The sequence below is a fragment of the Cupressus sempervirens genome, chromosome 5 (assembly GCF_028749045.1).
Source record: "Cupressus sempervirens isolate cs-2001-9-10 chromosome 5, ASM2874904v1, whole genome shotgun sequence".
In the NCBI taxonomy this organism is placed as follows: Eukaryota; Viridiplantae; Streptophyta; class Pinopsida; order Cupressales; family Cupressaceae; genus Cupressus; species Cupressus sempervirens.
Window position 1 is genome coordinate 350342614 of NC_143122.1, and position 6000 is coordinate 350348613.

The 6000-nt window shown below is 35.4% G+C and overlaps 1 long non-coding RNA gene across 1 annotated transcript in view; it reads right to left on the minus strand.

The window, feature by feature from the left end:
- Positions 1 to 1498, minus strand: part of LOC149556159 (uncharacterized) — a 34910-nt gene extending 33412 nt beyond the window's left edge. The window contains exon 1 of the long non-coding RNA XR_016364638.1: positions 1057 to 1498. This is a non-coding gene — a long non-coding RNA (uncharacterized LOC149556159). The remainder of the gene's footprint in view (positions 1 to 1056) is intronic.
- Between the last annotated feature and the right edge of the window lie 4502 nt (positions 1499 to 6000).

The window sequence follows — 6000 nt, forward strand, 5'->3', positions numbered from 1 at the left end:
TCCGGCACAAATCCATCATGATTCCACACGGACATGAGAGAATCCATCATGTATCCCCAAGGACCCGTAGGCCAAACTTGGAATAAGTACACACGAATCCATATATATAATGCAAATATATTTTTATCTATAATGCATAAAAAAAATCACGAACCCACGAATCCGATTCTCGAACCCAAATCTGACCACAAACCTGATTCGGCAACTAAGGGGCCCATAAGTTTGTTCCTCTTAAGAGAATGGATGAAGCTATAAATAGATCAATGTCTCTCAATACTTAAATAACTAAAATCCTAAGCTAGCAATCGAATGGCTAAAGAGGTAGTCAAAGAACTCGACCAAACAAGTCCACTGCAAAATTAGGTCCTCCTATCCCATAGCTTCGAAACCCATCTTGACTGGCTGATTAAAAAAACCTAAGATTGGCAAATTTGGTCCATTCAAAATGCATGATGTCGGTGCTCAATCATAAATCTTGTCAATGGCCCTAAAGAGTCATGCCTCCACCCTTCACCTCAGTATCCAAAATCAGTGTAACTCTACTAGACCTATGCTTGTACCACTTAGGGTCCAAGGCGTAAGCTGCCATGTGCAAGGGAGCGTCCTCAATGGCCATATCCATTTGTGGCTGCTTTAAGAGTACGCTAAACACCCAGTATCCGTTCAAGTGAGATTGACGCTGAGCATAATTTAGATGAGAGTCTGTAAGTTCATGTTCATCTGCTCCATAGGACGTCCATTGTCTTATGTCCTTGAATGGGTTTTGATCCAAATATGGATTTTTTGGGGGTAGTTAAATTGACCTGACCGTTCAAAACTTCTACCCCAGTTAATCTGAAACATCTTTCTTTTAAACCCTAGTCTTCTGAGATGTTTGTTTTATGTATTTACCAGGGATCTTTGCAGATTTATGGGACCATTCCAAACGACCTGGGCGATAGCAATGACCGACACAGATACTACTTCAGGAGACATAACAATCATTAAACTCGAGCTCGGGGCGTCAGAAGAAAGAGTAATTACTCAGAATTCGACAGATAGAGAAGAAATGCTTACCGTCAAAATATGCATCGCCAATGACAAGAATAGCTTTTGACTCTTCGTCAATAAGCATGTCCTCCTACAGACCTCAGATCGTCGATTGCATTTTAATACTGATTATCAAAACGTTGGAAACCGAGGTGAGGCTGAATTGACACCCAATTTCATTAGCAATGCATTCTACAAGTAATTGTAGGTGCCTGCATTGCTACCTAACAATTATAACCTTACTTTTGAACGCGCCCCTCTGCAAAATGCAAGGTCCCAGAATTTGATTTCGATTCCCCACGTAATGGCTGCAACATCGTTCGTTGCCGGTTTTCGTCGATGCTCCCTCCCAATGGAATTATTACTTGGAAAGACTTTTTAGGGATTAGGGAGGAACAGCGGCGTGTCCAATATATGCGATAGTACTGAAGTAGGTAGTTATGGGTTCATAGATACAGTATGCCATTGATGTTCGCATCCTACTCCATTTTTTAAGCACTTAACCGTTTTACATCTCTTTCTTACCGTTTTACATCTCTTTCTTATTAGTACTAGCAATCGCACCTTAGTGTGCAATGGGTACGGCGGCGTAGTTGTATGCAAAGTTAAATAAGTCATGAAACATGAAACATGGGTCATTGAGTTTGACTCAAAATCACACAATTAAATTCTGATATTCATATCACAATTTGACTAGCTGTGGAAATTATCTCCTACTTATCAGTTAAATAAGTATTTATCTTTTTGTTCTTCTCTCCTTCTCATCCTTGCTATATCTCCTCATCTTTCTATCAATCTATTGTGCCAGCTATATATATTTCCCTCTTACACTATGTCTCCTTATGTATCTCCCTGGATCTATTTCTATTTTTACCTTTCAATCTATCTCTCTATCTATCATTTTACTTCCATCCTCTCACTCTATATTCATCTCTATCTATATATGCCTCTCCCCCCTCCACATCTAGACAAATGTTTCTCTCTCTATCCATCCATCTCTCTCCATTGCCCCTTTCCTATACCTTTAAGGCCCGTTTGGCGAGCGGAATAGGAATACGTATTCTAGAATATGTATTTTAGAATACGTATTCTGGAATAGAAAATGGGGCTACGTATTCCTATTCTGCGTTTGGTTCAGCCAATATTTGATGGGAATTCGCGGACCCCAAAATTTATGTTTTCTAAAATTAAAAAAAGTGGAATAGGAATATGTATTCCAATAAAACCTATTTGGGTGGAATTGCAAAACCCCTTTTTTGGGCCAAAATTGGAATACATTTTTCAATTCTGTTTTGGTGCATCCAAACAAGGAATTCAAAGTTTTTGGAATACGTATTCCTATTATGCTTGCCAAACGGGCCCTTAAATCTTTACATCTCTATGTTTCTTTTGCCATGTCTCCCTTTATCTCTATCTATAGTTTATTATCTCTCCATCTCTCTCTATCCCTATATATATATATATATATATATATATATATATATATATATATATATATATATATATATATATATATATATATATCCCCCATTGAGAAGACCATATATCTTTCTCCCTCCCTCACTCCATCTATCTCTATTTTTCTCTCCCACTCTTTATCTCTCCTCAAATTCACATATATTTGTACATATCTACATATTTATGTTTGATGTCTCTCTATATAGGGGTATAGAGATATGCGAAGACGAGAGGGAGATGGATGAATGTAGAGAGGAATATGTACCTTTATATTTCTATCCCTTCCTCTATCAAATGTAATTCAAAAAATAATAATTGACAATTTTGATTTACTTTCCAATTTGGATAGATCTTCACTTATTTCATCTTAACATTGAGCGTAATCTAGATGGTCGAAAATAGTGGCCTTTATTCTTGGCAAGGCATATACATAAGTTTTGAGCTTGTAGTAAGAGAGGATTTTTACTCTTTAAAGGTAACTTACTTGCTATTATGGCTCTGAGAATAGCCTTTTACTTAAGATCTTGTATGTCTTCAATAGTTTGTAAAAGCACATTCAAGCATCAACCTATGGGGTTTGTAAAATCAAACAACAATATATTTTTGAAATAGCATTAAATAGCACAACTCAGAGAATTAAAAACATGTAAAAAGTGTTCCTTCTCCTCGTGTTCTAGCAAAAAAATTAGAGTTTTCCCTTTATTCTTTGCAACTCCTCATCAAACCTCCAATTCATTTTTGGGGTGATGGGAGCAAATTGTTGATTTGAAAAATAGGGAAATTAGAGCACCCAAAATAGAGATTTAAACAAATAAAAAATAAACACAAACACAAATCCTTTATTTGTCCACTACTAATTACATTGTAAAATGCATCTAAAACATTAGATTGATCAATTTTATAAGATTACAACCTTAAAATCATTCATATGCAGTTGAAAATATTTACATATTAATTAGGTTCCCCTAAAATGAGAGCTCTTGATATTTTGTTCACCCTTTGCAGGGTAACAACACATAAATGCTTTCAAACTTATGTCTAATCCATTGAAAATAATACGCATTGGTAAAAATGATTTAATCTTTTCCACTTAAGTCACTGCTATGCATAGTGTGAAATATTTAAGTCACATAATTTTGACCAACCAACATCCCTCATTTTTCCACACACCTGCAATTTCACTTGAAATATCAATGCTAGCACAATGTTTCCTCCATGATTTACCCTACTTTTCTAAATATAATAACTTTTAATAAAATAAAATGACTTTTTTTTTCTTTTTTTCTTTTTATCAATGAACGGCAAAAGCCTTAATTTTATTTATTAATATAAGTCTTTACATATCCACCGTTCAAACAGGCACTGGTAGGAAAGAATGGGGAAGAAAACCTCCAGTCTTGCCCGGGACAATGTCCTTTATTTTACATATATCTTAGGGGCATACCCCAGCAATTACATCATGTTTTAATATCACTTTTACAATTACCACTTTGAACCATTTATCATACAATTTACAAATGTGGTATTTTCCAATGGATCTCATGGGCCTCTGTTATAAAATGGCGAGTACCAAGAGGATTATTTTTGACAATTGTTGCTTAACTTGCTTTTAACTTGTTTGCTTCAACACAAAACCAGAGAAGAGATACTTCCAAAGAGAAGGAATTAGTATTGTTAGAACTCAATATAAAGTTATGGGTTTATACCTCATGATAATATCATAATCCTTCGATTTTGGAACATTTAATATTTATTATTTTTGTATGAATTATCTAATCCTTCGTGCTCCGTATTGAGATCCATTTGATGTCACTGGATCAGAGAAAGAGATAACTATTTATAGTGGAGATTTGTAATAACTTCACATCCTATATTTTAGCAGAACATCCATTTATCTATGTTGACACTCATATATACATGCTTACTTACTGACATATATATATCAATGCCCCACATATAATTGCATATGTTCCTCTTTTCTAGACTGCATAGTTATTACCAAATCCTTACCATTTTGTTAACCATTGAAAGCTATATCAAGTAACGACTAAGTGTTGAAGAAAGACATATATGGTAATAACAAATGAAGACACAGAAGGGCTATTATAAGCTGTGAGTGAATTTTCACAGATATAGCATCATTGTCCGCATAGAAACCTTTTAGCAATCACTGACAGCATGAGAGTAAAAATAGGAAGTGAAAGAAAAAAACTAATACGAGAAACAAGATGATTAACAGCTTGATCAATTATATGCCTCAATGGTTCAGATTAAAACTTAAGATTAGTCAATTAATCATGCTATGTTATATCTATCCCATAAGATTGTTTTACTATAATATGGGGCAGAGAAAGATGCCACAAAAGAGAGGATTTACTATGAGTTTATCAGCTCTTGCATATGCTGTTAACCTGTACATATTTATCCATATACATATATTTAACCCTATTTCCAACAACCTAAGTTCTATAGAGTTTCAATGAGTTGTTGCTTAAGGAAAATCTTCTACATTTTAATCAAAATTTGCTCTTATCTAACCTGTTTTGAGAGATTCAAAATGAGAGCACACGGAATTACTCTGCTTCTACAGTTTTCTCCTTAAGCACCATGATAATTTCTGAGATATCCAATGAATCTTCTGACTGGAAGTTGGGGGGAAACACATAAGTTGTTCTGGCTTTACTGGATTTGTCCAAATTGGGAGTGCAGAAGGAGAGTGCAGGAAGATTATCAAGATCTGAACCTAGTTCTATGTAAGCTCTAGTAGATTTGAGATAATTAAGAAGCCATTCCTGGCTATTATCTTCAAGGATTCCTCTCCATCGCAACAGAAAGTGGATGCTTGTCTCCATGTTTTCCCACTCCTTGTTGAAGGTGGGAGGGTCGCGTATAAGGATAACAGGGCGAGTGGGGTGTAAAGTGGTATCAAGAATTCTAGGAGGTAAGGACATGTAAAGTTCAGGAAGAGGAATGCGATTTTTGTTATCGATACTCATTATTGCCTCTTCCAATCCTATTAGCCATATAGGATTGAAAATATTGTAATAGAGGTGAATAGTATCCCATTTATCAATTTTTGCCCTTATCATGCAACCTATGAACGATCGTGAAAACGCTTTCACCAATTGCCCTGCTAATCGCAACTCTTGTCATGTCATCAACTGGATTAAGGATCCGAGTCCATCATTCCGGCGTAATATTCCCTCTAAATGCCATAGTTTGGTTTTCATTTGCATGATACAGGCTGATGAACGCTTCCATGGTTCCAGCTGAGGTGAGGTAGAGAGAAGCTGGGGATGCAGATTCAACTTAGTATAAAGAGCCAAAGGTTCTAGAGAATTTGAGGAGCTTCTAGAGGTTCTAGAAAGTTCCTTTCAAGCTTCCTACAAGTTCGAAAACCTAATTTTGATCTATTTATTAAGAGGTTTAAAAAATTCAAAGTTATTCGTAGGGTTAAATTCAAAATCTTATACCAAACTTTAATCTTGAATTTATTTGTTCTGAAAACAATAT